The 11,442-nt window shown below is 48.3% G+C and overlaps 1 long non-coding RNA gene across 4 annotated transcripts; it reads right to left on the bottom strand.

Moving 5' to 3' along the window:
- Nucleotides 1–3,521: 3,521 nt before the first annotated feature.
- On the bottom strand, nt 3,522–11,209 carry LOC138121489 (uncharacterized). 4 transcript variants are annotated; one of them, XR_011156193.1, is made up of 3 exons: nt 11,132–11,209; nt 5,732–5,819; nt 3,522–5,330 (listed from the first exon to the last, which is right to left on the bottom strand). It is a non-coding gene; the product is annotated as an uncharacterized lncRNA (long non-coding RNA). The 4 variants fall into 4 exon arrangements; XR_011156192.1 differs by lacking the exon at nt 11,132–11,209 and adding an exon at nt 8,706–9,095; XR_011156195.1 differs by lacking the exon at nt 11,132–11,209 and adding an exon at nt 6,695–6,757.
- Between the last annotated feature and the right edge of the window lie 233 nt (nt 11,210–11,442).

Here is an 11,442-nt window from a genome sequence, read left to right on the forward strand (position 1 = left end):
TTTTGACAAGGTTTATTCGGACCTGTAAAACCAGGCGTCTTAGCCCCACCCAAGCTTCTCCCAGCGCCCTGAAGCCATCCTACCACACCCTTGAAAAAACACCTGACAAAAACATCTTTAAGAACTACAAATGATTTCACGTTCTCATACTACTTTTGGCCATCGTGTCCTTTCAGTTTCACCTTCCCATCTTCCAAACAGAGAGGATTCTCCACATTTTAAATCGCTCTGCCAGTTCTCAAGGAGGATTTCACTAACAAACAGCTCTGCCTTGGCTGCCCTGGGTTGGGTGCCAGTGCTGAACGAAGCCTTTAGAGCTTTATATCAGGTTGATTTAAATCAGTTTTGCCACAGCACGTAAAGGGGTGCCCATGGGTCAGCACCTCACAAATGGAGCATCTTAGAGCTGCCTCCCTGTGCCACCCAAAGACATTCCTGCTGCTCCAGAGAGGCAGCTCCAGGGACAAGTCACACCAAAACCTTTCCTAGAAGACACTGGATAGAACTTCAGGGCCTTTTAAAACTCTCTTCACTAATTCTTCACCTGTACCTAGGCCTGCTGTGCTGCTTCTTGCTCACCTTGATGCACCGGTTGGTTGAAGTTGCTTCCTTTGGAAACAAGATCTTCTTTCAACGTACCTTAATTACCACCCAGTTAAATTTCTGTCAAGCAGGCTTTGCTTTTTTAGCAATTTCTTTTGGAGCCTGATGCCCTCTGCATGTTCTTTATAGAAAAAGGAAGCTGCAGCAACTTGCATTTCTCCCCCCCACACAATCTGACACCAATAGCTTTTTTAACTTTATCATTGTTCCAGGCTTTCTTTAGCTACCATCTGACCCCTCAAAAAAACCCCACGAGACAAAGCTTTGTCAAGGCTGCATTCCCAGTTGTTGCTCTTGCACATTCTTGGCTTCTTCCTTGTTCCCTGGTTTCCCTTTTCCCCACTTTTATAGCACAGGACCCACCTATCACAGACATCCAGACACACCAGGTCAGCAAACACCCTGGCTGCTGAGTGCTGTTTTATTTTGGGTGATGGATGTGGCTCCACCACACAGCTTAAGTCTTGCCAGATAGAGAATCAAGATAAACCCAGAATTTGCATTTCCACTAACTTGTGGCTGTGATTCAGATACTCCTTTCTCCTCAGTTCTAAAATAGTGGCTTGTCAGGTCATCACAAATTGTGGAAATAAAAAACTGAGAAATGGATCTTTGCCTTAACCATCAGAAACAGCACAGGCAGAGGATTCGAGCGTGGTAAGTTTGCACACAGAAGTCACCACTCAACAGCAGGGCATACTCAGAGTTTGTGCTTCAAAACTGAGCAACAAAAGGCAAATAATTCTTACTGAAGAGTCCCATCACCTTCCATTTTCTCGGCACCTCCACGTGCAAGGCATTCAGCATCTCTGCCGCATTCCTGTCACTTGGTGTTGTCACCTCCTCACCGCGGGGCAGGGGAGCAGCTGTCCCTGCCCAAACACACATTCCTCCCTCCAGACCCAAGGAATCTGCAGTTGCCCAGAGAACAGAAATATTTGGAAACTGCCCAAAGACACATCTCAATTCAAAGGCAGCATTGTCTGTAGCTCAGGAATAAAAATCTAAGGAAGTGGCTTGTCATATAGCAACACACACAATGAAAATTCTCCCTTCAGAATTTCACCTTCAGATGCTTTTTACAGCACAGGGAGATAAAGCAACGTGGTATTTGGTGAAAAGACATAGGAAATCTTTTTTAATGACTTGAATTCACCCCACCAACTACTAAAAGCTTTCTGACACACAGGCTACACTCTGCATCTTATAAAGCGCTGGTTGAGCTGTAACTACATAAATTTACCTCCACTGTGAGGCAGAATGTACTGACACAGCCTTTTAATTTTTTTTCTTTAATGGCTTCTTCAAGTAAAGAAGTTTTTACTTTGCCTTTGCAGCTGGGTAGGAAGCTGGGCTGAGGCACAGCTCTCCATTAACTGGGAACCTGGTCATATGCCTTGGGGCTTTTAAATGATGATTAGGAGCTGAGACCCCACAGCACCTCTGCATATCACAGGCAGTGCCTTCACAGGGCCCGCTCCTCTCCTGGATTTAGTGCCACATCAGTGAGACACTTTCATCAGAGATGAAGACACTCAGTGGGAAAAGCACACGAGCAGAAGTTCTGCTCTTGCTCTGTTTCACTCCCCTGAAATGCTCAAAGGCCGGCTCTGGGCTCGCCAGGGAGAAGAGTCTGGGCTTCTCCTGAACCATTAAGACACCATCTCACATCCCAGCTTCGGGGCACAGACTGTGAGGAAGAGAAGACTGCACCATTTATAGCTGTTTGTTTCTGGTATCTAAGCCAGGAGGACCCGAGCTGCCTTTAGCACACTCACTTTAAGGCCACAGATGGAATAACACCCTCTGACTCCAAGTCCCAGCTGCCAGCATCCCCAGCGTGTCCCCAGCCAGCCTCACCACCCACAAGAGGTCACTGCTGGTCCAGGCAAAGGATTGTTTTCCCCAGCACCACCGTCCTGCTCCAACCAGCTCTTCTCCACCTCTGATGGACGCAGCTGCCTCTAGCAGCAGCAAAGGGACCTTGGTCACCTTGTTCCGTCCCTGCACCATTCCCACAGATCACACAGCCCTTTCAAGTAGGAGCCGGGAAAAGCAGCTGAGTCCAGTTTCATTGAACCCATTAAAAAAAAGTAAAAAGCAGATGAGTACTGCAATAACCAGAACCCTTTAATGTTTTAGTTCTCAAACCACCATGCAGCTAATTCCAATCAAGGAAGCCAGAACAACTGCTTCTTACACTCATTAGCTTCTCAGGGCTCAGCCTCAGAACAGTTAAGGCACCCAACTCCCACCCTTCTCAGAGGAATCCAAAATTAAATGCATCCTGCACAAGTTTCCCTGGCACGGACCCTGAGCCCAGCCTGGCTGTGCCCATGCAGGGCACGGGGTCTGTGTGAGACCCCAGCCAGGAGTGAGCAAACCTGAAACAGGGACCTAACTCTGGAATTGTAACACAATCTTCAAAAAAAGCCAGCCAAGAGTTTTACCAGCACCTGAGCTCTTCATTTCCAGGAGAACAGGACCATTTTCCTAAGTCCTCACCTGGTCCTTGGGGTCACTGCACCAGCTGAAAGGGAAGCCGGGGAGCGTGGTTAAGGGAAGGCTTCTGAGAGAGGTGAAAATCCTCATGCTTGCCCTTTGTTGCTTTTTCTAGCATGTGACAAAAAAAAAAAAAAAAAGTCCACATTTCTTGCACTCCTGGCACAGATTAAGGACCTAATCCTTGATTCATTAACCCCTTCCCTTCCATTTTGGGTAGACACTAATACTGACAGCTTTTGATACAGCACTGCTGAGAGACATCCAGGGCTGCTCAGAAAATTCCAGAATGATCACTCAGAGCCTTCAGAACCATCTCTCAGCAGCTGCCCCCTCCAGACACCCTTCTTCAAGGAGATTTAGAAGACCCAAGTAAAACACCCCCAAGGAAATCCATTCCCTCCGTATCTACCAAGGAAAGCGAGCAGAGAGGCAGGCAGGCAGTTAAAGAGGTGCAGACATTCCGTCTGCTCCGGATCCCAGCTGCTCCCACTCTCCTCCAGGAGCCAGATGTGTCACACAATAAAAGCCAGCGTGGGGGCAGTGCCACCCAAGGTGCCCTCACATCATTGCACCAACTGAAAATAAACGGAACTAAAGCTAGTTTTAGTTTATCCCAAGTCCTCTGGATACACTAACTGCAAATATGTTGAATTAAAATTAGTTTTAACTTATTCCCAGTCCTCTGGAATTAGCAAATGCTGTATGAATGAATTCCTATTTTATCCTGATCATGCAAGACCAAACATCATGACTTTACTGCTGCTGCTGTAGGTCAGTACCCCCCTTCTCCTGCCTCCCACCCCTCTGCTGAGGAGCAATAACACAGCACCGGGCCCCCCAAGGCAGCCAGCTCTGCTGCCAGGGCTGAGAGCTGACTCTGGCACCTGAGCTCCTCTCCAACCTGGCTCCTTGGGGCTCCCTGGAGCCTGAAATCCCCTTTAACCAGACCAACACAAGAGGCAGCTCTTGAAGACACACATCACCCACCCCAAGTACTCCCCCTCAGCAAGCCCAGGGGCTTTCCTTGCAGCAAGCAGAGATGCTCAGTCATTTTAAACAGTTCCATCAGCACAAAAACGTGTAGTCAGGCTGCAGAGATGGCACAAGAATTCAAGCCAGCAGCTCTCAAAAAAAAGCCACAAGCAATGAGGATTTTTTTTCAGGCAGAATGTAATTAGTGACACTGCTGGAATCAAGCCAGCAACAATCAATGGATTAAAGGATGCTCCAAGTGTTGAGATAGTTATTAATTTCAAATTTAAATTAGGGGATTAATATGGGATATTCCTTCATGCTGCGGCTGTGTGGAGAAAAATAAAGTTATTAATATTGTACATTCATAATGAAACAGAGAATGCCACCAACAAACATCAAAAATTACACTTAAGACCTGATCATAAGACCCCCCCAGCTCAGACTCCAGCATGGAGGGAGGGGTGGCACTTTGGGAAAGGGCATTTCCACAGAGTGCAAAGAGGCTGCCTCTGCACTGCTCTTCATGGAATTTTTCAATGATATTTTTCTAATATTCTCATTACTTACAGTACCAAAGTATGGACTGCACCTCTTACATTTAGTAGTTGAAAAATAGGCCAAATTGTAGGATTTTTCAGGTGTAGCTTTCCCTGTAAATCGAACACTGTGCAGGAGAAAGGGCTGCCCACAGCCTGTGGTTTTAGCACAGGTGAGACAGAAAAGCTGATGAGAGCCTCAAGCTGGAAAACAGTCATGATGCACATCAGCTTCCCTGAAAGCCTCGCTGGAGTTATTTCACACCAGTGACCTGGAACAGAAGAAGTGCAAAGCAGCAAAAGGACAGCTCTGCTACAGGGGCAGGGAGCAACAGAGCCCTCCAGAGGCATTCGGGAAGGACAAAGAAAGAACAAAACTTGCAGCAGCGTGTTCATCTTCTCTTTTTCTTCCTCTCCGATGCAGTGACAGCACCCCGGGGCACTCCTCACATCAGCTCCAGCTCCACACAGATCCAGATGGGGCAGCATCCCAGCCCCGGATCCCCTCACCCGAGGGCAGGGAGGTGAGGCAGCCCCACAATGTGCAGCACTTCTAGGGCAGTATACTTGCTGATTGCTTCCTTGACCATTGCTCACAACAACCAGCTAAGACACTGCCAAAGAAACACTCACAGCCGGCACCTCACAAGGGGGGAGTTGGGGCAGGGGGGGTGAAATCCTCCTCTCTTCTCATTCACAGAAGGTCAGAGCCTGGGGACAAACAGAGTCAGGGAAGCAACTGCAGCAGTACTGAAGAAAAAGCTTTCAAGGGAGAAGCAGCTCGAACTCATAAATCAACAGTTGTCACGTCCCTTACCCCCAAATCTTGGTTAGGGCCTCTAAAAGTTACCGATATTAACAAGATAAACACAGCTGAGTCCTCTGTAACCCACACCGAGCTCAACGAGCGCCCAAGTCTCCCACAGCACCACTCAGACAAGACAGTGGAACAACAAAGTGTTTCCAAACACTGAATAGTTTAAGATACAAACCTGTTTAAACTGTCGGTGTGTTCACTGCAGACATTGACCCCAGCTCTGCTCTGGGGTCACACATGCTGGACAGAAAGAGAATTCACTGGGAACACGAAGGAGAAAGGCACCAATACTCACTCGTGCTAAAGACTTTGCTGCTATGCATTGGAACGGCCTGGGGTACACAAGATATGGGGTTATCCAGCATTCCTGCAGCCCTCAGTTCCTGGAAACACATGAATATGTGAGAAGACAACCTTGAGGACAAAGAACTCCCCTGCTCTTGCCCCACAGCCTCAGGAGCAGGAGATTGCTCGAGGGCCTCTTGTGCAACAGCTGAGTGCAAAGGTGCTGCCCAGGAGGAGCCCCGTGGCTTTCACCAGCCTCTGATTCCTGCCAGGGATCCACTGGCAACACCACACCTGTGGATTCTGAGACATCTAAGCCTCCTTTCCCCCTCCCAATGCACCAGGTTTTGAATTCCAAAACCTCCAGAATTTGGTTTGTGTTTGGATAGCAAGACAGAGTGAGCGGAGACTTTTGGTTCTTTTTTGCTGCCACCCTGTTTTGCTCACAGTGAAATAATATTTCCTCTTCCAACAGGTTACCAGACCCCTGCCATCCTGCAGAGAAAGGGGTGAGCACCAGCTGAAAGGCAAGAGGGGGATGTTAAACCCCCAAACTCCTGGCTCTCACCGAGTCCCCAGCATGGTCAGTGTTTGGGAGCAGATGTTTTCACAAAAGACACGCAGTGATTCAACCCAAAACTGTTGGGTTTCTTGCCAGAATCACGACAAAGTTCTGTGGCTTCTCTGGCACAGGATGGCAGTGCAGGTGGTGGGAACAGCTCCTGCCCTCGGTCTGACACCAAAGGGGGCAGACAAAGGTGACACAAAGTGCTGCAAGTGCCCATCCAACCAGCCAGGACAGCAGGGAGCAGCGATACCCACCAGGCACTGTGAGGGCACAACAAGGGCTCCATTCCCAGGAGACTGCACCAATTAATTTAAAAAAATCACTTCTTGACTGTAACCTTTTCACCCTGAGGAAAAAAGCAAGCAATTCCAATACATCAGATCAAGACCTGACAGCAGCACCCACCTGCCTGTCCTGCAAACACGTCCCGCTCTGGAAGGAGCTGCCTTGTTTCAACAATGACCTCACCATCCCTCCAACATTTCCCACCAGGATCAGGACAAACCAGACTATCTCAAAGGCAATTAACAGGTCAGGGACAAGCACAGCCATAGGAGAGCAAAACAATCTGGTACAGAAGAGGAAGATCCTGCTTTATCTGTCCTCCTCCTCGGGGGACAAGACAAGGCTGCAGAATTGCTGTTTTGGGAACTGTAAAACTTTATTTTGAGCCACTAAAAACTAAGCATGACAGGGACTGGGAATGATGTTTTGGGGAACATCTTTACAGCAGGATAATGATCCTGCTTTTAATTTTTCGAATGGTTTTAGCTCCCCTCTGCTGCTTGCTACCTATAAGAAACCCTAATGGTTTAGGAAAGGAGGAAACAAATAAATTCACAAGCACAGTTTAAAGAGGTGCCGCTCAAAGTTTACATGGTCATGCACATTGAGTTGAATTTTCCATTTAAGGACTCAGTTTGGCCCTGAAAAGGCAATTTTCCCTTTAGAGAAAACATGACCTGTTTTACTTCACGTTGACTGTTGGGGTGCTTTACCTGGAGAGAGGTGCCCCAGCCTGCACAAATCACACCAACTCACCCCCAGCTGCTGGGGTAGGTGGCTGGATGCCAGCTCGTGCTAAATCTCACTGTAGGGGTGACAAAGCAGCAGGAAAAAGCTGCCTGGTGGATCATGTAACAGTGAATTAGCCTATGAAGAAATCATCACCATAAAACAACAAGCTGAGGGGTGTGGAAGGTGGAAATACTCTCCTGTTACAGAAATTCTGCATTCCAAGAAAGGTAAAAGGTCCTGTCAGGTAAGACCTGCAGCAATCACTTTGTCAGCACAGAAATATGTGATAGCACAAGCTTCATTTAATTCAGCACATTTGTTTCAGTTCATTCCCAGCATTGTGTCTTCCTCCTCTTGTCACCAAGTGGAGTTTTACACTCTGACCAACCCAGTCACAAGCCCTGAGCCGGGAACTGAAGAATTGCTGAGTTTCACTAAAGATTTGAGCAACTCCCACTGAAAATCTGATGTAAACAGATCATCTGCCTCTGAAAGCTTCAAATAAGTCCTGCAGCAAGGCAAAACAAAGCTGAATTTTCATCTGAGAAATGTTTGGGTGAAACCCAGCAAGAGGAAAAAGTTTGAGTGAAAAAGACAAAGCAACAGTTTTCACACCTCAGAAAGATTTGGGTTGAAATCAGCTCCTTCAACTGCCTGTTTTAAACCAGGCTGACTTCAAAACTACACCAGGATGCCCAGGGTCTTTTATTCAGGCTGTTCTAATCAAGCCTTTCTAGCTCTAAGCCGTGGAATTAGAAGTGATGTCTGAGCTGGGTCCACTATGCTCACCAGGATGAACTGCCATCCCAGAGAAAAGTCAGCCTAAACCTAAACAATTCCTTTATTCCAGACCAAGCCACTCGTGGTGGTGGCAGAATGAGAACAATTTCTCTCCTTTTCCCCAAAGATATCAATCTTTCCTGTTGTGAACCTTCAGGTAGGAGAGGAAGGGCCTTGCTTCTCCAAATACACTCAGTTTCCCTGACTTTCAACCTTACACACAGGCTTCCCTTTTTAAGCTGAGAACACATTTGATAAATTCTGCCTTTGGTTTGACACAAATCCTACAATGTGTGGGTCCTGAGTTTCAGGTCAGTCGCCCCAAAGGTTTTCAGGTTAGTGCTGTATTAGCCCACCTTCTGCTGCAACTCCTGCAACATCCCACCAAGCCATCCAGAAAGTGCTTCTGGGCTTTCATTCTTGGCAGTGCTTATTAATCACTGTTATTATCGTATTTTCCCCGTTGCTTTCTTCTCCTCCAAACTCCCCATAGCATCCTAATTCCCCAAATACAAGACACCAGCTTAACAACTCCTGTTTGCCTTTCTTTAATTAACCACATGGCAGAAACTTCCCTTAAGAGATGAATTGACACTCCCCAGAGAGGAGAGACATTTACCAGTTCCCTCCAGGGCCGTGGTAGGAGCTGATCCAGCTGGCAGCAGTCCCTGAGGTCCATCTGAAGGTCCAGGTGATCCCACCTTCGTGCTCCCAGGGCTGACCCGAGGCAGGGCAGCCGAGCAGAGGCTCCGGGAGGTGCAGGCACCTGCTCAGAGCTCTCTCTCAGCAGCCCCGTCCAGTTCCGCCCCTCTGATGGAGCTGCGGCTCCTCCCAGCACTGCCGCTGCTCCCGGGCCGAGCTCAGGCTGGGAAATGGGACAACACCTTTGCCCCGAGCCACAGGCGGCTGAGAACGGAGCAGAACTGAGAGCAGCACAGCCAGCACGGGCAGCTGCTTTCTGTAGAACAGTAAAACAGGCAAAAATCACACAGAAACGGCAAGGGAAGAGTCCTGTGAGAGCGGCCAGCAGCTCTGCCTGCAGGACAACTGCATCCCAAGCCCCACTGATGGTCAGCTGGTCACTCAGCTCACAGGGACACGGCCACTCGGGCTCCCTGCATCTTATTGCAGGGACAGCAATAAGGCAGCAGCACTCTGGCAGCCCTGGGATCACATTGCTGATGTGTAGGAACCACAGCAGCTTCTCTCCACAAACTTTCCTGCACTCTCTGATGTAACAGGGAACACTCAGGAAGGATTTCAGGTCACTGCAATACCCAAGATCTGCAGGACAGCCCTGTTCTGTCACTCAATCCCCTGCTCCAGGTAATACAGACACAAAAGTTCCATAAAACATGGTACAGGTAAGGATACTATGAAGAAAACCTAAAGCAACAGTATCCTTCCACCCCTTAAAAGGCATCATATTGAAAATCCATCTCATCTCACCCAAGTGAATCCTCATTTGGGATCTCACTGGGCCTGGCTAATATCACTGGCTTAAGCCATATTAAATCCCCACATCAAAACAAGCTGAAGCCACAGAATCAATCCAAGCATCACTTACTGAATTTCTCCACGTTCTGTGCAGGGAGAAACACGCTCACACAGTACCCCAGACCTGGGCCTTCTCCCCCAGCAGGGTTAAACAATTCAGTGAAACTTCTTCCTTTCTTTTAGATTTAATTTTCCTTTTTACATGAAGACAAGGAAAAAAGCCCCTTGCTTTCCACATTCTAGGAAATTCTGTTCTTCCCCTTGCAGTAACAATGAGTAACAGAGCCTTCATCACCTTTTTCCACTCTCTTCTCTCCCAAATGGGATCAGACATGTCCAGCAGCAGCATCCTAAGCTTTGAGTGCAAGGTTTTCAGAGCAGCCCTGTCTCAGCGAGCACAAGAGCACCTTTGTGTCACCCAGAATGTATTTCACACGTGAGAGCATGAACTTAGTGCGTGTTCTCTTCCCTTTACACCGTTCCCTCCCCGTATCTTATCTAACTTAGATAAAACACACAGACTGAACCCAAAGGTTTAAGCAGAAGCCAAAACATTCTGCTAAGGCTGCTCTGTGGTCCCTTGTCACACACCCTGAGCACCAGTTCTGCCTGTATTGCACCCAGAGAAGGTCTTTGAGGAGCTGTTGTTCTGCAGCTCGCAGCTCCACCAGCAGCTCAGTGGGAGCTGTTAATGGTTGTGCAGACGTGGCCCAGCCACCATCACCCTCCAGCCACATCCGAGGCTGTGGGGATGCTCCTGGAAGCAAAGCTGCCCCTGCTCCCTGCCAGCTCCACTCTGCAGAGCCAGTACAACCTAAGGACACCAGGCTGAGGGATTCTGCTGATTCAGGGAGCAGCCTGGGCAGAGTCCAGGCCATTGCAGCCAGGCAGAGCCATGACTCATTAACCCAGCACTGCGCAGCGTTAGGCAGAGAGCAGCAGCCAGGCAGGGCTGTCAGGAGCCAGCAGGGCCCTCAGCACCCCACCCCTGCTCCAGCTTGTCAGCCCAAACAGGAGCCTGGGGGTTACAGCCGAGGTGGGCCTGGAAAAACAAGTTAATCCAACTCCAAAAGTTCCTGACCTGGCCCCCCAGATCAGCCAGCTGGGACAGAGGATGCTGCCACGCTGATCCATAGCAGAGATTTTACTCTCACAGCACCTTTTTTAACTTTTTAAACTCAAGCTCTTCCTTCATCAGGACACTGAGGGGTCTTTAGAGAACCTCCAGGACATGCCTCTCTCCTTTCTTCCAAGGCCAGACCCACCTATCTGTACATTTGTTACCCTCAGATGCTCCCCACATCTTCCTCCCCAGCCTGGCCTGGGCTACACCTCCCTAACAGAAAGAACCACCACCCCTGGAAGATGCCTTTGTGGGTTCCCCAGGAGTGCACTGCAATATCCCAGACAAGGAAAGAGTCCTGCACCTCAGCTGCTTCCCTTGTGAAGGGGTACAACAGCAGACTCACATCACCAGGGAGGCTATGCAAAAAGATTCCCACTCCATCTTCAGTAGTATACAATTTTTTAACTCTTAATTCCTCTTACCAAAGCCTTCTCTTGTCCACTGGGTGAAGGATTCTTTTCTCAGGGAGAAGGTTGCTCCAGGCAGGCTGGGCATAGGTTGAATGCCTGGTCACTTCTCCTACAATGTATTCAAATGAAAACAGAAAGAAATATATAAAACTGAAGGCTGAATTAGATCCCCACTGTTGTATAAGCCCCTTCAGCTGAGTCTCTCTTTGGAAACAAAACAATGGTTTGTGTGTTATTAACTTCTCTCCATTTGCATTAAGAAATGATCTGTACCAGTTACTGGAAGATTACTGGTGGTTTACCTTCAAAATACAAAGAAACAC

The sequence above is a fragment of the Aphelocoma coerulescens genome, chromosome 21 (assembly GCF_041296385.1).
Source record: "Aphelocoma coerulescens isolate FSJ_1873_10779 chromosome 21, UR_Acoe_1.0, whole genome shotgun sequence".
In the NCBI taxonomy this organism is placed as follows: domain Eukaryota; kingdom Metazoa; phylum Chordata; class Aves; order Passeriformes; family Corvidae; genus Aphelocoma; species Aphelocoma coerulescens.